This window comes from Brassica napus, chromosome A1 (genome assembly GCF_020379485.1).
Source record: "Brassica napus cultivar Da-Ae chromosome A1, Da-Ae, whole genome shotgun sequence".
Lineage (NCBI taxonomy): Eukaryota > Viridiplantae > Streptophyta > Magnoliopsida > Brassicales > Brassicaceae > Brassica > Brassica napus.
This window is the reverse complement of record NC_063434.1, coordinates 15,380,273-15,402,101: the sequence shown is the minus strand read 5'-3', so window position 1 is coordinate 15,402,101 and position 21,829 is coordinate 15,380,273. Positions and strand designations below refer to the sequence as shown.

The 21,829-nt window shown below is 37.7% G+C and overlaps 1 pseudogene; it reads right to left on the bottom strand.

Moving 5' to 3' along the window:
- Positions 1-11,090: 11,090 nt before the first annotated feature.
- On the bottom strand, positions 11,091-17,558 carry LOC106406834 (annotated as a pseudogene).
- Between the last annotated feature and the right edge of the window lie 4,271 nt (positions 17,559-21,829).

Genomic DNA, 21,829 nt, shown 5'->3' with positions numbered 1-21,829 from the left:
GGTTTAGTTAAGTACCCTTAAGACGACGAATACGGAGAGCTTTTATATATATGCATGAAGATTAGGGTTTTCTGTCATGGTGGGTAGACTATTTAAGATATATTTTAACGATACGATTTGGGTTGGATGTGACGGTCGTAGTGGTGAGGCAATCACAAGTGGGAGAGGCCTTTGATTGGGGAATTCGCAATATATTGCAATTGTTTTTTCTTAAGAAAGAAAGGATTGGAGTGGCAAAATGATGAAATTCTTGAAAAATGGGTGTCTATTATTTTCAGTATAAATAGGGAAAATCCACGTTACTTTGTGGATTAGCTGAATATCAAATGGTTTCCCACAAGTAATTATTGTTGTTCCAATATCTTTTTTTTTTCACGCAATGTCACTATATATTCATAATGCAATTTTTTAACAATATTTGGATTTAACTCTTCACCAAAACTTTCTTTTTTAATTTAAGCTACTGTTTATTTCTAATTAATAATAGATTAACTATACAAATATATAGTCTAATTACTAATATATTAAATTTTAAAAATATACATTTTCAAACTATGAAGTAGAAGGAGTATACCTTTTTTCCTAAGACACATGAATAATTAAAAATCTTGAGTTGGATTTTGAAATTCACCTCACGATTGAGTCATGATAGTCGTAGGGTTAACTGGTGACTTTATTTTTTGATATTCATAGTAAATCAAAGGCGAACCAATTGACCGGAAATAATGAAACTTTATAATTCAGTGATTGTGAAACGATACTTCAAATTGATATGTTATGGGCGTTTACTGGAAATGCCTTATCTGAGAAGGTATGGTACTGACTGATGAGAAGCTAGCCATTTGGCAAGACTATCTCCAATTGATTATTTTATTAATTTTTTTGAGAATAACTCTATAATATAATTGTATTCTACTCTAATGATATTTTATTTTTACGTGAAAAATAGAACGATAGAACAAAATAAACAAATTACTTTACTTGCAAAATAAACTTATTTTAAATATATTATAAAATGCAAATAGAGTAGATTGAAATATTTTTATTTTAAATTCTATTTTATAGTGAAAATATAAATGAGGCTGGACAAGATCTAAAGCAAATGAGAATTATTCTTTAAAGGCTCTTGACGGGTCAACCATATGAAAAAAAAAACCATGTGAGTAGTCACAGAACAATAAATTCCGAGAGAGAGGAAAGTAGGGTTGAGTTTCGTGTCCGAAGTCCATTATCCTTTTAGGTGGTCTCATAAAAGTTGAGTGTGTGTGGTCGATTGTTGTACTGGGACAAGCCGGCCAAAAATATTGGTTAAAACATAAAAGGTAAATTAGAAAGGACCGGATCTCAGATGTAAATTCCAGACAAATAGAAAAAGTATGAATCAAAATACAGTCACTTAGTTTCTCGTTTTAGAACGTTAAATTGTTTTAATACAGAGTGACGATATTTCAACATTGGAAACTTTCTTCCACTATTTTAACAAAAAAAAAAAAAAAACTTTCTTCCACTACAAAAAGTTGGAATCAAATTGATTCTATAGTAATCCATATAAGGTTAATTAAATTGTAAAGTTGGATAAATTAGCGATTTCTAGCTGTTTTTTATTAGCACTGGGTGACAAGTTACATTTATTTATATCAGTAACTATTCCTATCATGCTGTAAAAGTGTACCTCTGTCATCATTTCAGGTTCTTATTTAGGTTTGGGGAAAAATAATTATGGTTGTTACACCAAAATAAAAATAAAAATTAATATGGCTGTACGATTCATCAAACTTCATAATGTTCTTCCAACCTTTGATTAAAAAGTGCATAATTCGACTAAATTCCAAAATCATTAGGAAGTCTGAAATGTGAATATTTACAGAATCCGGAAAGTACACATTTATGTCTGGATATAAAGTGGAAAATCAATATCTAGATAGAGCATATCAAGACCCAGTAAGTTCATCCTTGAAAAATTAAATGATTTCCTTAGTTAAAACATTTTTTCAAAAATTATTTCAGGTTGCCTACAAGTTAGAAGAAATTTCAATATTCAGGATATTAAATGCAATATTCATTGTGATAGATGTGGAGTATAAGAGAAAAAAGATTAACCATATTTTTTTGTGAATGCCCTCAACAATTCAAGTACGAGCTCTCTCAACAATCTCCACGAATCCGGATAGTTTCCCAATTCAATTGGTTTATGCAAATATTGACTATTTGATTTGTAGAATTGCATCACATATAGAAGACAATTATTTTGTTTTGATTTATGGTATATTTGGAAAAAAACAATGAAAAAGTTTAAAATTATTGATAAAGATCCAATAATTTATAATTGGCAGAAATATAAGCGGTTTTATGGAGTGAGGCACAGTTGGCAATGGTGCACAATTTTACCAAAACAGCAGCCCATAAAATGGGGATGAGGAAACACAAAAAACACTATGATGAGTGAAATGATGGTTCTTTATGGATGATTCTCAGGGCTTGGGTGGTATAGTACAGTAGAAGGATTGATGAGGCAAGAAACACAACAGGCTTCCTCTCACACATACATGCAGAAATTGAACTTTTCATTTTGGTAATGGAAAAAATGAAAACTCTCAAAAAATTTCATGCAATTTTTGCAACAGATTGTTTTCAGCTGCTGGTGAAAATTGTTTCAAAAGTTGGAGAATAGTCTGGTTTTGCCACTTACCTAGAAGAAATACAAGGACTGAAGGAGGTTTTCAAAATTATTGAGTTAAAACACGTATCCATGACTTAAAATATAAATGCGGATAATCTTGCACGTGGTGCGAGAAATCAACCAACGTACTTTATCCATATAGATATAGAGTCCGTGTTTTTGGTTACGAGAGTTTTAAAAGAGTCCTTTTATGTTGATGACTTAAAAAAAGAAAAAAAATGCATCGTAAGTGTTTTTGTTCTTAGCATCGACAAAGTATATCCATATACGGGGACGTTTTATTGACTTCTAGATGCTTGACAACGATTCTAATTGTCTACAAAGTGTCTTTTTTTTCTTTCCAAAATAAAAGTTCCACTAAGCATGCAAAACAATACAAGTGGGTATCCTTGAATGTAATGACCGTTGCATCTTTTCTAGGAACACCAATTATCCTAATTTCTAATGTAAGCATCGAAATTATCTAAAGTTCTACTTTATTATTAATGAACTATATTTTTTTAATTTGATCTCGTTTTATTTGGAAATAACTTTGCAAATTGGTTCAATTCCTGATATCTCTGCTAGCAAAGATGTTAAGAGGCAAATACTACAGATGGAGTTCACCATTGCGATCAAAATATTTTTTATGGTTGGACAAATATTATGGTAACAGCAACGCTTTTCAATCCAATCCATCTCCGATCCAACACCATTTTTTTCTCTAAAATGGAGTAAAAGTAAGTATAAAGTAAAAAGTACTTCAAGCATACTTTATTTCTCACTTCATAATGAGATTTACTCTATAAATAGAGTAATCTACTTTTTGTTTGTTCATTGCTCCATTATGGAGTGGAAAATGTAGTAGGGTTGAAGCATTTTTATTTCATACTTACTTTTACTTCATTTTGGAGGAAAAAATGGAGTTTTACATTCAATGCAGATGCTCTAAGTACAACATAAGATACGATTTTAAAAGAAAAGATAACATAAAAATACTTAGAATTAAACATATAACTTAGATAACTAAATTGAACGAACATTTAGCATATGGTAAGGACAATTGTGGCCTTGTTAAAAACCTAACTTGAAAGAGTTAGTGGGACAAAACCAAATTAGGGAAAAAGAGAATACACAACAGCCTTTGTTAAATTATTGATCAGCTGGTTCGAGAAAACTCCATTAAGGCGAAGGCTTCATGATTGGAAATTTGGCCAAGACATTCTACTTGCTCTTCGATAGAATTAATCATTCCAGTGGCAGTTTCCTTGAGTATCTTGGCTCTTGCACGAGGCAATGGACTTTCTGGAATAACTAAGACATCTTCAGTGGCAATCTTCCCTTGAACTGGTTTAGACTGCATTCCCATAATCACATCAAATTTAGTTTAGTAAACACTATGCCAAGGCCTCTGTCACTTCTAGAATAATCAATCGAACAAAGTATCATCTTCTATCTTTTTTTTTTGTTCAAAACATAGTATCATCTTCTCTATCTCTTACTTTCTACGTTTCATTATCATCATCACCAAAGCTTTGTTCTTAATGATGGTATTTTTTCATTTGTGACTATCTTCTGTGTTTGATTTGTTCTTCTTAGGATTCTAGGTGAGCGATATTAGGATCCATTTCACTGGTTTCTCTGTTCAGATATGCCATTGGTTGATATGTTTAGTCTCTGATCCTGGATGCAACATTTTTCAAACATAAAACACAACTCTCCGAATGTGTAGTGATCGGAGCAGAAATAGATGGTATGAGATGAATCAGCTTGGATGAGAACCACCATGAACAAATGTACATCTAATCGTGTATTGTTTGGGACAAGAGAGGATCATTAAATCTGATATGGAGATGTTGATATACCTAATTTGAATGAAAAGTCGGGAACATTATATATACTGGTCTGAAAGAGAAGAACCCGAGGAAGATTCATTACTCGTGATACTGCCATCTACATAAATAAATAGCCTAAAATGATGTCCCTAGACAAAAGTATAAAACATTCGGTTTTTATTACCAAAAGACCGTGCAATAATCACGAAAATCTTTGCAACGAGTCCCAATTTTAATAAAACATTGCAGAAGCATTAATAAAAAAAAAAAGAGTAAGATAATCAAAACGAGTAAAATCATACTCTGACCGACATAAGCAGAAACATCCAAATTTTGTAAGAACCTAAACGAGCAAATCAGTCACTTCACTTTTCCCCAAAAACAATACAAAAGGGATGAGACTTAATAGTAATGTACATTCACACGTACCTTTCTTTCCTTCCCTTTCTGCTTGGGAATCATTCCGACAACGCTGAACGACGGCATATTATTCAACCACGGCCACCTCCGGATCGACTTTCCAGTAGTTAGTGTCTATGACTTTTAGATGATCTGAGTGTAATAGGAAAGGATAATAAGATTTAGGTTGAATAAGGGAAGGATTAAGTGTTTAGATGTCTAATGGAGAATCATTGTGAAATATATGGAGAGGTTAATTGGATAGAACTGTCTAACTTTCATTAATGATCTGAGATTACAATATATAGAGGGGCAACTAAGAGACTAGGGGTTTCAAGAAAGACACTATTACAAAGGATAAGCTTTTGCTTTAATTCAAATGATCCAATTAGCTCCCTTCTTAAGAATAAGGTTGCTTTTGCTTTATGTCAGCCTCGGACAGGCTGTCTCGCACTCCCTTTCTCCCTTTCACCGGTCTTGATATCTTAGGTAGCAAGGCAAGGGCTTCTTCTTATCTCACAAAGTTACTTAGGTAACTTTGTCTTACCTTTGGTCGAGTTACTTACCCAATATGTACGGCCTTGTACGGTTCATGTACGGCCTGGTACGGATGCTCACTCAAGCTTGCCCTAACTCCCTTAGATCATCCTTTCCTCATCTCCTTAGCTTCTCATATACTGATCTCATCTTAACACTCCCCCCTCAAGCTTAGCTTTGTGATAGTCTAAGCTTGGACAGCCATGAGATCTTCCTCATTAAAAACCTCACCAAGGAAAACCCATTGGGATAAAACCTTGATGAGGGAAAAAGAGTAAAAACCTCATGACTTAGGGGATCAGCTCCTTCTCTTCCCAAGATCTATGAGTCCCAATCTAATATGAATGGACTCCATAGGCTTTTGTCTTGCTACCTTAGTGAACACATCAGCCAACTGATCTTCACTCCTAGTGTAGCATGGCAAGATGACTCCTAGAATGATCATCTGCCTCACCTTGTGGCAATCAACTTCAATGTGCTTGGTTCTCTCATGGAACACCGAGTTGGAGGCAATGTGGATGCGACTTGGTTATCACAATGCATAGTCATTTGTGTGGCTTGATCAATCTCCAAATGCTTCAAGATGCATTTGATCCACACCAGCTCGTTTGTAAGCTTCAGCATAGCCCTATACTCAGCTTCTGCACTTGAGCAATACACCACCTTCTGCTTCTTACTCTTCCAAGTAACCAAGTTGCCTCCAATGAATGTGCAATAGCCGGTTGTTGATCTCCTGTCTGCTCTATCACCAGCCCAATCCGCATCACAATACCCAACTACTTCAGTGCTCTCATTGCAACCCATCCATACTCCTTGATCAGGTGAGCCGTTGAGATACATCAAGATCCTCTCCACCATGCGCCAATGATGCTCCTTAGGCACCTGCATGTGTTGGCTCACCTGATTCACACCAAAACAAATGTCAGGTCTAGTGATGGTAAGGTAAATCAATTTTCCAACTAGTTTTCTATAGAGTTTAGGATCCTGATATGGTTTGTTGTCTTCAATCTCCCCCTCTCGTGGGACTTTGTAACTATCCTCCATAGGAATCCTTGCTGTCTTGCCTCCATAAGCATCTGCACCTTTCAAAAGATCAAGTGTATACTTCCTTTGGGACATGAATAAACCGTCCTTGGATCTACATATCTCAATTCCAAGAAAGTATTTCATTTCTCCCAAGTCTTTAATCTCAAACATGGACTTAAAGAACTCTTTGATAGGTGTGATACCTTCCTTATGACTCCCTGTGATAATGATATCATCAACATACACAAGGAGTGCAATCATACCTGAGGGAGTGGTAAGAGTGAAGAGAGTGTTATCCAACTCTGACTTTTTGAAACCTCGGCCATTTAGAGTGGTGCTGAGCTTGTTGTACCAAGCTCTTGGTGATTGCTTCAATCCATAGATAGCTTTCTTCAATCTCAACACATTTCCCTTCTTCACCAAGTGTTCCAAACCTGGTGGTGGGTGCATATAGACTTCATCCTCAAGCTCTCCTTGTAGAAAAGCATTCTTCACATCCATTTGCCGTAAATCCCATCCAAGATTCACAGCCAAGCTAAGGACAATCCGGATTGTGTATAGCTTACCCACTGGTGCAAATGTCTCAATGTAATCTTGTCCATAGGTTTGAGTAAAGCCTCTTGCAACAAGCTTGACTTCTTCCTATCAATATGCCCATCAGCCTTGTACTTGATTGTGAAGATCCATCTACTAGACACAGCCTTCTTCCCCTTAGGTAGCTCACTCTCATACCATGTATCATTCTTTATCATAGCTCCTGCCTCAGCTCCAACTTATTCCTTCCATTCCTTGTCTAACATTGCTTCTTCATAGCTTCTTGGAACATAGCTCTCATCTAGGTTCACCATAAATGCACAATGCTCTTCAGGGTATTGGGCAAAGGAGCACACGGCCTGAGTAGGATGCTCCACAGCCTGGGCATTGTAGTACACTCTCGTGTTTACCCAACTAGAAGGATCCTTCCTCAGCCTTGTACTTCTTCTTAGTTGTTGTTGAACTGGTTCCAACACTTCCTCTTGAGTCTCATTGCTTGATTACTCTTCCACTGGTACTGATTCAGTCTCCACACCATCTTGTGTTGTTTCTACACCACCTTGATCATGTGAGGCCAAATTTTCTCCTCTTCTATCACTTGAGCTCTCATGAGCTTCCGTTTCCTCTCCCCCTCATGATGAAGGTGGGGTTGTTGTGTTACTTCCGCAGGCTTTGAAGATGTCTACGGACAGCTTCCTCCACCATTTTGATCTTGGGATACCTTAATGCCTAGGTTCTCCAAGATAATTCGTAATACACCAGCCTTGTCTGATGTAAGATCCTTCAATTCTTCTTGATTCTTCTCATCATAATACCCTCGTGATTCAATGAACTTTACATCCCTAGATGTCAGCACTCTCCGTGTAGTTGGATCATAGCACCTATAGCCTTTTTGTGTTGTTGAATATCCAATAAACATGGCTTTGGTGCTCCTTGCTTCAAGCTTGTTGCGCAGCTCTCCCGGAATCAACACATAACACAAGCAGCCAAAGACTCTCAAGTAATCTAGAACCGGCTTGCGTCTGTTGAGAACTTCAAATGGAGCATGATCATCTAACACCTTGGTAGGAGTTCTATTTATCAAATAGCAAGCAGTAGACACATCATCACTCCAGAACTTCTTTGGGACATTTGCTTGAAGCATCAGGGCCCTGGCCACTTCCATAAGGTGTCTATTCTTCCTTTCTGCCACACCATTTTGCTGAGGGGTATAAGGGCAACTAGTCTGATGAAGTACTCTATGTTGAGCTAGATGTTGCTTGAATGCTAAGCTTGTGTACTCTCCTCCATTATCTGATCTAAAAATTTTAATCTTTGCATGATAATGGTTAGTCACATAAGCTTGAAAGTTTTTAAATGCATCAAGTACCCTATCTTTGGTTTGAATTAAGGTTAACCAGGTGTATTAGATTTTTCATCAATGAATGTGAAAAAGTACTTATAATTATCCCTAGACAAACAAGGAGCAGTCCAAACATCAGAGTGAACCAAATCAAAGCAATTTTCATAGACTGTTGTTGATTTGGGAAACACATTCTTACAATGCTTGCCTAAAATACAAGCTTCACAATCTTTATTCTCATAAATAATACCTGGTACCATTAAGCTTAAAGGTTTGACATGAGGGTGGCCTAGTCTAGCATACCATAATGCATTCTTATTTAAACTAGAGACATAATCAGAAGCAAAGGTAAATGAACAACAATGACTAGGAATAGAAGCTAGATCTTCAAGTAAATAAAGGTCTCCTTTAGTAACTCCTTTCCCAATCATCTTGCTGCTCTCAATATCCTGAAACTTCACATCATTAAGACTGAATATAACATTGCATTGCAAGTCAGTAGTACATTTCTTAACTGATAATAGATTAGATGTAAACTCAGGCATATAGAATGCTTTAGACTCTTTTTCAAACAACTTAAGTTTTCCTATTCCTTTTATGGGAATTTTATCACCATTAGCAATAATCAGGCCCGTCCCTCTACTAAGGCACATGAAGCATTAGCTTTAGGCTACACAATATAAAGTAAATTATAGGCCACAATTTATGAAGTTGTTTGTAGATTGAAATGGTTAAACAAGTGAAGTACAACTTCTATATCTGGAGTTCGAATATTACTACTACCCTTGTTTTTAATAATTTTAGATAAAAGTTACTCCCTCTGTTCCAAAAAAATCCATATTGTAGAGAAAACTTTTGTTTCAAAAAAATACATATTTTATATTTCCAATGTAACTTTTTTCAACTAATAATGAGAAATTGTGAAATTCAAGAACATTAATTGCATTTTTAAAAATTTTATTGGTTTAAAAATATAGGAAATATAAAATTAAAAAAAACTAAGCATTTGTAAGTTTTAATATGTTTTATTAAAAAATGTGAAAATTCTAAAACATAAATCTTTTAGGAATGGAAAAAGTATATTAGAAGACCACATTTTCTGACAGGCTTTAGGCCACGTAAAAGTTTGGGACGGCACTGGCAATAATGACATGTCCATTAGCAGGTTCAATATCCTTAATCAATCTAGTGTCACTTATCATGTGATGAGATGCACCAGAATCAACTATCAATGCTTTAGACATGTTTCTAGCAGTGTGAGCTTGACAAAGAGTCCTATCCGGTTTACAATCATTCCTTAAGTTGTTGAATACATTTTCAATCCTAACCATTCTAGAGTCATTCTCAAGGCAATCAGTCATGTTATCAATCAGAGATGCACCAAATGAATACCCATATTTGATACTACTTTTTCTACCGTTTTCTTTGAGCATCTTGATGAGGGCGTCCATGTCTGATCTCCGGATGTAGTCATTGTTGCTTGACCCTCCTGTGTAAGCCACAAGTGACTTCCCATCACCCACATCACGCGCATCTCCTTCATTTGCCCTGCTTGATGAACCAGCACCCAAGGAGCTCTCGGTCATGTGTGCTCTTGCTTCCTTTTCCTTCAAGAACTTGGCCGGCTTCAAGTGAGGATGAAGGATCCAGCACTGACTCTTCTTGTGTCCATGCTTCTTGCAGTGATCACAGTTCCCATTGAACCTCTTGTCCTCATACTTGCCATGAGCCGCATTGTTTGCTTGAGGAGCTTCATTCTGATCCGCTTGAGTAGCTTGGTTCGCCAGTGAGAGCTCTCCTTTGCCTCCAAACAGACCAATGGAGCCTTGCTCTTTCTGAATCTGTGCGCAAACATCCTCAAGATCAGGAAGCTTATCAGCCCTCAACATGTGCTTGAAGAGACCGGAGTAAGCAAGATTCAGCGTGAGTAGTACGCCAAACACCTTGTCTTGCTCTCGCCTCTCATTCAACTGATCTGGATCGGTTGTGCTTGGCCTCAACATCTCTAGCTCGGACCACAAAGCCCTGAACCTTCCCAAATGCTTGGTGAACTCCATGTCCTCTTGCACTAGGTTGTTGATGGCTTGTTTCACTTCAAAGACCCGGCTCAGGTTTGAAGTGTTCCCATACACTTTCTTCAAAGTGTCCCACAGCTCTTGGCTGTCTCACAGTAGCTGTATGCCTCCAATATCGCCGGCTCCAACGACCCATGAAGAACAGACATCACCACCATGTTCTCTTGCTGCCACTTCTCTACAGAATCACTTGAGACCTCTTCTTGGCACTCTCCTTGAGTAATGAGCTTCGGAGCTTCACCAGTTTTAACATGACTCCACAAGCCCTTACTTCCAACGGTTGTTTTCACTAGCCGAGACCAAACCAGGTAGTTGCTCCCCTTAAAGGTAATCGCCACCTTCATCTTCATGTTTTCCATCTTAACACAGCTTGACATCAAAAGCTTGAGAGAGAGACGGAGATTTGAACAAAAGACTCTTGAATGAACTTGTCTAGACCTCGCACACACCAAATGAACACTCTTGAGCTTTGATCTTCCACGGATGGCTTCAAAGCTTCAACCTTGTTCTTCAATGTTTCAAACTAAGAACTCAGATCCTTTAGAACCTGGCTCTGATACCATATGACTTTTAGATGATCTGAGTGTAATAGGAAAGGATAATAAGATTTAGGTTGAATAAGGGAAGGATTAAGTGTTTAGATGTCTAATGGAGAATCATTGTGAAATGTATGGAGAGATTAATTGGATAGAACTGTCTAACTTTCATTAATGATCTGAGATTACAATATATAGAGAGGCAACTAAGAGACCAGGGTTTCAGGAAAGACACTATTACAAAGGATAAGCTTTTGCTTTAATTCAAATGATCCAATTAGCTTCCTTCTTAAGGATAAGGTTGCTTTTGCTTTATGCCAGCCTCGGACAGGCTGTCTCACGCTCCCTTTCTTCCCTTTCACCGGTCTTGATATCTTAGATAGCAAGGCAAGGCTTCTTCTTATCTCACAAAGTTACTTAGGTAACTTTGTCTTACCTTTGGTCGAGTTACTTACCCAATATGTACGGCCTTGTACGGTTCATGTACGGCCTGGTACGGATGCTCACTCAAGCTTGCCCTAACTCCCTTAGATCATCCTTTCCTTATCTCCTTAGCTTCTCATATACTGATCTCATATCAACAGTGTCGGTGTACTCCTGTATATTCTCATCAGTTCTCTCCTTTTCCGGCGAGTCTGTGGCGCTGTTTCTCTTCATTGGCCCTGCCTCTCCCAGTATCCCTTCCTTTAGAGCTTGATCCATTGCCCTCTCGGTTCCTTCTGGCTCCACTCCCACATACTCAACGTCTTTGCCAAATAACGAAGGCACAGGTGGTGATTTTGGGCTTACCTCGCCTTCCGAGGATGACGATCCGTTTGGGACTCTCACATCAGGTATCTTCATGTCATCCGCAGGAAAAGGATCTGTCACCTCTGCAGAAGATGAAGAAGAATCTCCACGTTCAACCATTTCAGGTGAAAACCACATCTTCATCGATCTCGATATCTCCAGGTACGGTGTCTACAGAACCTGCTTCTAAGGTCGAAGCTGTGGCTACAAAAGGGTTCTTGCCTTCTGTAATCCAACAATCTTCTTCATCATTTTCAGTTCCATTACCAGAAGTTTCGTTCAAGCTTACATCTTCCATTGCTTCCTCTGAAAGAATGGCCTCTGTTCCTGTGTTGTCACCCAACTCATCTCCTTGGAACGTGAACCAGTTAGAGTTTGTGAATAAATTGCTGCATCAAGAAAGAGAAAATAAAACTGTTGGGATTAAAAGCTTCACAACAAATGAATTAAGAAGCCAAACCCCTCCATGGTGGTATATATATAAATCATATTTGGAAGCTTATTTGTTATGTTCCTCACCAAGCCTTAGAGATGATATAACAACTTCAGTAGATTCGTCATCTAAGTACACATCCTACCAAATATGTTACAGTCAAGAGTCAGGACTATTGTCGACAGTGTTTTCTTTAAACATTGAATGAATATATTAATAATGAATACCTCTTCGTCTCTGTCATTGGAACCATGATCCTGGAACCAGAAGCGTTGGATTTAGATCCAGCAAACATTTTAACAAATACTAACAAGAGAGATTAACAATTACCTTCCCAGCGCCATTGTTCTCTTGCATGTTGTATATAAATGGTTCAAGTTATTAGCTAAACCAGCAAGGTCATAATCCCTGTCATGAACTTCATCATCGTCACTGTTCCTACTCCTATCGTGTAATGCAGTTGGGCGTCTGCATGCGAAACAAGTAAAGTGATTGTTATCAAGAGGAGATACTGTTCGATCTATCTATAAACCCAAAGGTGCTAAGACCAAGTTTCCAATGATATCAACTTGCAAGAAGATAACTTTGACTTGACGCCCAAGATGTGAAAAGAGACAGCATACCCACAAACCCCACGATAAGCATTCTCAATGCGTTTCGGTCATGCAATTTATTAGCTTCCCACTCGCCCCATTCGTTATGTTCCTAGCAAAGGAAAACGGTAAGCACCAGCAAGTTGTATCTACCAAACAAATTGCAACTATTTGTACAGAAGTGTTGAGGTAAGACAATGTCTCAATATTACAAGAAAAAACATGGTCATACATGGATTACTTTATTCTGAACACATTTTGATGGGTTTTGCAGGAAAAACACAAGTAAAAGCACAATTATTTAACACAATTTAAATGGTTATATGTAGAAAGATAATGCTTACAACAGTAAATTCGCAATCATTGTTGCTGAAAAACGAAAAGTCTTTATTAGGTTATTGTTAGTCGACAGCTGAACAAGCTTGTTCGAAATTCTTGAAATATGACCAATATTTCCCACCCGTGGAGCCTGCTTTCCAGCAGCTGGTATTGTTGGCTGCATAAAAAAGCAGAATCAACGTAGCTTATAAATGAGTACAATATCTGCTAGAAATGTGGATATAACAGGCTATTTATCTTAAAAAAAGAGGTATAACATTAACAACATTATCTTTGCATGTATACGCTCTCTTGACGCCATATATTTAAAATATGTATCACAGTACTAAGCACACAAATAAGCATGAGTGGAACAGTTCATACCTGGTTATCACTAGAAAGGATTGGCTGTTTCTCTATCTTAAGAATTTTTCCAATCAAATCACACTCGTGGAGAAGATGGTCAACAATCTCGTCATTTTTGCTCTCCAAACACGATACTATTATACTCTCCACCTGATGGTGCAGTGCATTATTATATGGGTACCTATCATACGAAAAAGGGGCAATTGAGAAGTTGGATTTAGCCAAGAAAAACAACTTGGGAAGTACCAAACAAAACAAGAGTTCGTAATCAAGCGATGAAGTAGTATTTACTTGAAGAATAGATCAAGGACTCTTTAATAGCTCCTCAGCTTGCTAGTTCTTTTCCTGTAGCTTCACTTTGTGTTTTCAACAAGATAGCGATGAACTCCACGATCTTAGACAAGCCATCAGCAAGACAAACTTAGTCAGAAGAAAATTATTGAACAGAAAGCACAAAGAAGCGTATATGTGTAATTCCAAGATCTGATGTGCCCATCTTACAGTCAGACCCTAAAGATTATTAAAATTAAAATTTCACAATGACCTTCAGGCGATGACTGCCAAGAGAAGGTCTCAACTGTCCATACATTGTAGGTAACACCTTTTCATCAGAGGTCGCGTTTAAGAGTTTGACAAAGTCACCTACAGCAAAGATTTAAGCCTCAAGAGAAGTTCAAAGAAGAGCTCCAAGCACATAAAAAGCAAAAGGAGCCAAATCAATCAAATACGTTCAACAAGAATGAGAGCTCGAATCAATCAGGCAAGAACGAACAAAGCATATATCTAAAAACTGCTAATAAGAACGTGGAAAAAAGCAAATGAACAAACAAATAAAAAAGATTTTAATTCTCGTGCAAACATGCATTAGTAACCTTAAAAAACATAAGTGAACATATGTTGGGATAAACCAGAAAGATGTAATTGGATCCTATCAGTGTAAAAGTGTTATTAATGTTGTGATAAAACTACAATCAGCAGAAAAAACAAAAAAATAAACATGCGACACATGTACAAAACATAATGGTCATTTGTAGTTAGTAGTTTGTATCTCACTAACCAAGTCTAGGCACCATTGTGGCAATAGTCTCGGGATTTACAGAAATTGGAGACTCAAAGATTTGTTGGCCCCTGAATGAATACATAAAGTAAGAAGAAACTAGAGATCTTCTTGGGCTTAACAATGAAATGCACACCGAGAGTGTGTGGACAAGGCTAGATTTGGACTGGGGATCTCCAAAAGCATGGCCGAATATCCTTGCAATAAAACTGTAGACAAAAAGATCATTGAAATTATCTTGAAAGGAAGTATGTTTCTGCTTAGGATAAAACATCATGCAAACCTTGAACTGGAGAGCTTCGTAGCCAAAGGTGATGGTGCATTTTGTGCAACAGTGCACGGTGTTTCAGCAGCATTTGCATGAACTTCAAGAGAATTCTGATACAAACAGAATAACAAAGAAAATATCTGTCAGAAACGTCGCATCGAAACTGATCAAACCCAGAAAATACTTCTTGTTTGACCGAAACAGTAACCACTACAGAGTGTTCACTTTAGCATACTTGTAGATTCAGAAATAGGTAACCAATCATCGAACCAAGAAGACAATAGATGTGCAAGCACGTGTGTCCAACTATCCTCTCTATATATCTTATAACGCACATGCTAGCTATATTTCAATCATTCGCAGCAAAATATTGTATACTTACTGATAGGCTAAGCTTATCAACGACCATTTCAAGCAGATTGCTATCAGCTAACCATTGCATCACATCCATGTGGTTTGGATAAACATGATCATCCGCACCAACCAACCGAATTAGAATCTAGGGAAATCACATTAACATTAGCTTAAAAGTGATTACCAGATCATATGTAAGGTTAAGAGGAAAGGGACGGTTTACCTCCATAATGGACATAATCCCTATCAAATCAACCAGTTGGTGGAAAACATTCTGATGGGTCTGTAGATGGTATTGTAAAACATTAGTTACTATATTTATTTTGACTGTAAAATAGACAATTCACCCAACAAGTTCCGAAGAAAATGGCATCTCATATGTTCAATTATTCAAGGATTGTCTAGATTTCCACTTACTATGCTTTCTGCCAAACAATCTAATTTTCAACCAGAATTTAGTGTGATTTCAGTGCTATTCTAAAGAATTTAATAAAATATCGAGATAAAACTCACTTTTACATAGTTTATCAAAGGGACCGTTTTCCTCAACATGAGGCATATGACAACCTACATCCGAAAGAGATAAGATACATTCTTTGTCAGTAACAAACAGGTGGAGGGATATGATTTTTCGAACTGAAATTCTCAAAAGAACTACCGAAAAAGTGTACACTGAAAAAGTTACCTTGCTGAAATACCCAGTTAGGATTACGCTGTGTGAACGGTTTGGTTCCAAAAAAGAGAAAAGTAGGTTCATTAGCTCCATCAGGAAGAGTAAACAATTGATGAGACCAGGGAATAAACATTAAACTCATATTTTTGCATCCATCACAATTAAGGAAGAAGAAAAGAGGAAGGATACCTCCTCCTCTTCCACTAAAGTCTTAAGAATCGCATCGATCTCACAAGTCAAGACTTCAGAGGAGATGAAAGGAAACCAAACAGAGAAACATGATTTAAGGTCAGCAGTACATCTGGATAGATTTCAAACAGTTCGAGAGAACTATTCTAAATATGGTTAGTCAAACTTGGTTCAAAATAGTTCGCAGACATATTCTAGATCAGGTCAACAGTAAACTAGGTAAAATTCATCAGCAAAAGCAACGGAAGTTATATCTTAAAGAAAAAAAGAAATGCACATACTTGAAGGCACGCTTGCTATCAGCATCTTCTAGGGATTCTTCGACAATAAAACGTAATAACTATTCCACTTGGACACTTTCTCTCAAACTGCAGATGAGCATATAAAATAAAAGCATAAAAGGCCAACATTCGAACCCTTTCTACTACTAAGAGAAACTAAAACTCCCATTGTATACCAGGGTGGTCCTGCAAAGAAAACATAAGGTACTGTGAAGTGATTCTATCTATATTTTTTTTGTGTGCAATATCTGCTGGCTTTTGTATCCTCTTCAATATATATCATGAAGGATTCATATATATAAGGAGAGACATGTCATAGTCCAAACGAAGATATACAGATAACTACAAGGAGATGACGCCTAAATGAATTACAAGTTAATGAGACGGATGTTCAAAGCTCTGCATTCTTGGATAATGTCTTCCTCATCCAGGAGTTCTTCCAAAGTGAAGTCTTCCTTGTCTAATATGGATTCGACCTGTCAATGGCAAGCAAAGATAAAGAAGACAGTAGACCAAATGGACAAGAACTCCCCAATCATCGCAACAACAGTGTATGTGTCTGATTTATATATTCCCAAAACTACATCACGAGGACTATGAAAATTTTAACATCAAAGGTCAAAGCATCTGAAAACCAGACATTGATACGAAATCTCAAACATTTCAGATACAAAAGAGACAGTCGATTCAGAACACGATCAGTTTATCGGAACGGAGAAACAACCTCAACCATAGAGTGATACTCACCGGGGAAGCAGCAGAGAGAGCAGTCAACTCCCAGAACATGGTGAACGAACGAAGCAGAACAGAGGACGGTGATGACGAAGAAGGATACGAGCTATGTTAGATCTCTACTCAGACCCAAACTCAATCACTAAATATTAAGGCACTAGCCAGATGAAGTAGAAAAAACCCTAATTTGATTTTGGTGAAGAGGAAGGAGAGGCACAAATGAGAAAGGATGAGAAATCACATAATTTAACACGTCATCACGAAGCATGGAGCGTTTTTGGACACGTGGCATAAAAAAAACGCTATTTATTTGCGTTTGATGGGCATTTTGCCGAAATTGCAGTTTCTTTCGTGTGATTGGCTTTTGTTTAGTTCTCGATTTCGTGTGGGCTTTTTAAGCAAACATTTCAAGCACATACGGACGAAAGACTGACCGTCTTCCCCGTTACCCTTCCTTCGTTGAACCGAAGATCTGAGTAATGGATGCATAAGTCTTAACGACGACCTATATTAATAAAGGAGAGTTGTCTCTCTCCACAGGCAGCCACGTCATCAGGAAGCATGGAGCATTTTTGGACACGTGGCATAAACAAATCGCTGTTTATTTGCGTTTGATGGGCTTTCGCCGAAATCGCTTTTTCTTTCGTTTGATTGGCTTTTGTTTAGTTCTCGATTTCGTGTGGGCTTTTTAAGCAAACATTTCAAGCCCATACGGACGAAAGACTGACCGTCTTCCCCAATACCCTTCCTTTGTTGAAACAAAGATCTGAGTAATGGATGCATAAATCTTAAGGACGATACAATTAACCTTCACATTCAATCTCAGTTAACTCGACCCCCACTTCACCTCATTACTTCGCCACCTCCATCCTCTCAACTTCTTCACAATTTCCTACCCATAAATATACGTCTTCGCCATGGTTTGCACAGATTCTTCTCTCATATCCCCTCAATATGAAATCAATTTCGTGAGGCATGAAGCAATTGGTTCCTTAAAAACCTCTGTCGATGACGTAACCTTATATTTCCAGCACCATCCAGAGTTCGAGAGACTTGCAATGCTTCAGAACGTCACACCGAAACCGGTCCGTTACATCTCTCACTTTTTCATTGAGAACTTCTGTTTCACACTTCTGTTTTTTTTTGGTGTTGTTGCAGACTGAGTGCACCGAAGTACCAGATGATTTCATTAGCGACAGATCTTAAATAGTCTCCTCGGTTGACTGATTTTGCAGAAATTCTTTTCCCTCGCCACCGTAAAGTCTACGATCATCGTAGGTCTGTTTTTCCATTACCAAGTTATCTCCAAACTTTCAGTACATCTCACCATTTGTTGAACATCATGAATATTGAATAAAGAATGAACCATTATCTTAATAGTGTTTTAGGTCTAATTTTCTTAAGGTGTGGTGTTTTAGACCTAATAAATGAATCTAAGGAGGCTAATGTTATTTCTGTGAACCTTGACAAGAAAAGTGAAGCACTGGTGATAAGAGTTTTCAAGGCTCCTAGTCAAATATTATAGTATAAAGGATGTCAAACCAGTTCTAAGTGATTCTAAAGCAAAGGGAATGCAAGACCTTGCTTAATCTAAGTGCTATCAATTAGTGAGATGATTATGAACTAGAATACTACTAAAATGCAATAAAGAGCAAAGCTTTCTTTCTTATGAGATGGAAGAACTCATGGGCTAAGGGAATTGACCTTGGGTCATCAAGTTTGAATCTAAAAGTGGCAACTTTCAATCAGTCTGATCAACCTTAGACCTAGACACAGTCCTAAACAAACTCTATCTCTAGATGAATGCTCATTCACTAAGATAACTCAAGCATCAAATCTCTTTGATTGAATATTATCTAAGCAATCATTAATTTCAAGTCTATTAGTCATCTTAACACCTTTTACATCAAATCTCTCTTGTAAAGAATGTTAAAAGCTTAGTAGAGTTGATTCATGCATTTCATCGAACACCTTTCGGGTGTGAAATGCCTAAAGCTCAAGTTTAGAGAGGCCAACTCTAAAATTGCATTAAAAGCACTCTACTAGCAAGAAACAAAATGGATCTATACTAAAACACCTTAGAGTAGCTTAATCACCCTTAGTCTCCCTAACCCATGAATTCAAAGATGTCTACTCACTAATTGTCATGATAAACCCAAGAATCAATGATGATTTGATGTTAATCATGATTAGTGATCAATATAATCTAAGCAGTCACAAAAGATAATGAACAAGATTAGATCTTTCAACTCAAAGTTCTTTGTGATTAGATAGAAAACAAGATAAGTCCCAACTTTGGGATTACAAAAGTATTTATATGTCTTTGGTAAACCTAATGGCTTACTTTAAAAAGTCTAAAATGCCCTTAAAAATGTCTAAAATTAACTAAGTAAAAGACGCGACTCGGGTAGAAATCACAGGCGACAAGCCGAGTTGGTTACCCCGCGTTGGACGTCGAGAAGCTCCAACTTCACGCGTGCGGGTACGGCTCCCTGCGTCTCTCATCCCGAGTCGAGATGTCGCGACTTCTTCCTCTTCATGCGTGCGGGTTCGGCTCCCCGCGTCTCTCGACCCCGACTTGAGACGTCGCGACTTCTTCCTCTTCATGCGTGCGGGTTCGGCTCCCTGCGTCTCTCGACCCCGAGTTTAGACGTCGACGCTTCCTCCTCTTCGTGGTCAGCCACAAGTTCTCCATCTCCACCGTAATACACGCCATCGTCGTCATCAACAAGTCGCCGCCGTGGCCTCAGATCAAGCCGTGACAGCTTGTCCTGAAGCGCCGGAGTGCTTCTCCTTCGCCGCAACGTCGCCGGAACCAGCCATAGCCGTTGGCGCTCGTGGAGGTATTAACTTCAGGCTTCGTCGTCACTGGCTCATGACCTCTCTATCTCCGCGTCGTGGTCGTGCTCTTCCTCGCTGTGGTAAGCTCTCCGTCGTGCTCTCAGATTCAAGCCGTAGCCTGTAAGTCTCGTCATCGGAATCGACAGGGCTTCAGTCGCAGGTGAAAGCTCGAGGAGCAGCAATGGTGGAATTTGGGGTGTTTGCACATCTGGCCCTTGACGTTTCAGACTATTACAAGGTCCACCCGAATCAACCCCAAAGTTTCCAATCGTACGATTTAGCCCAGGCGAATATTCCATATTTGCAACCTTGGTCCCTGGATTCTTGTTAACATCACAGTGGACCCAAAACTTCCAAAACGTACAATTTAATCCTTGAATTTCGCCCCAACCTTCCAAATGAGCATTCCAACCCCTATGATATGCAAATGAGTATGCAAATGCAACACAAAGACCTAAATGCAACCTAAAATGATCATAATAAGCTAAAAGATGAATCTAAAACTTATTAAATTCATGAGATATCAACTCCCCCACACTAGTCCTTTACTTGTCCACAAGTAAACTTTAAAAACAATCAAGAGGGAGATATTTAAAATTGGGAGCTTATGACTAAAAATACACTTTCTAGCCTTCAACTTAACATCCTAAAGAAAACATAGTAAATAGCATGAGCAACTCTCTTAGTGCACTCTAGCTTCTCAAGGCCTATCCATACTCTTATGCCTCTACTCAAGTTGCAATACTCATCAACTAACAAGTTCCTTCAACCAGCTCTCACATTGATTCACACACACACACAAGGTGAATTCTCACAAATGGGCACATGATCTCAATCATTTGGCTAGGTAAGCAATGGTCTAATATAAATAAAAAAAAGATTCAAATGTTATTATTCAAAGGTGGTTATCACTCAAGAACAAGGAACTTGATCATTATGCAAAATTTATCTAAGATTAGAAGCAACTCATGCATACATAGATTCATTCTCATCATTCTACCATTTTCCTAAGTGATTACAAGTTCCACCCTTTTATCATCATCTCAAACCAAAATAAAACCCACTCACATCACTCACCCAATGAAAAACTCTCTTTTTCTTTTCACTCAACTAACTAGGGACTTTAATTCATTTTCTTTACAACACTTAGCTCTAACTCTTTCTCATTTCCTTCCTCACCTTCTCTTTGATTCTTTTCTCTTTTTTTTTTTTTATAAGGGGGAAGGTTCTTTTGTACATAATCTAGAGCTTCATACTTTCCTTTTTGTCCCTAGAGTTTTCTTTTCTATTGACACTCTTTTGTTCATCTCTCACATATTTCTCACTCCTCAAACCCAATATATTGAAATTTAGACCACACAAACCCCTCTCACCATCCCTAAATGCTAGCTCGTTATGCTAGCAAGAGATGAGAATAAACCTATGTCGCCTCCAATACTCTCAAGATTTTGCACATGACTAGCTATCAAAGAGGTCTCACTCATGCAATTCAATGTTTGGTCTCAAAGAATGGTTAGGGTTGTAGGGTATGAAGTGCCATTTGGGTTAACAAAGACTGGTATAAAGGAATAAGATAACCCAAATGTGTATGAGATCCATGATCATGTATGCAAATGCCCATATGCAAGAGAGATTAAGTTCGTTCAAGCCAAGTTCAGATTGGAGCTGATCTTAAGAACAATGCCAATATCAAGCAAGAAAACAAGTTTCAAGAAGAGTTTTCAAGGCTCGAAGTATGCGAGTCTTTCAAGAGATGCTTAAGCTACTTGATATGTTTAGCTAGGATGCCAAATTGAGTTCTAGACATGTGTTCTTTACAAGGTTCCTCCCAATGCATGAATGCAATCTAAATGCTTCTAGACTCAATCCTAAAGATGCAAATGATGCAACTAAATGCCTATTTTTGTGATTTTTGAAAATTTTAAATTTCTGTGGATTTTCTATGCAAATAATTATTCACAATGCAATGCATGAGACTTAATGACAAGTAGA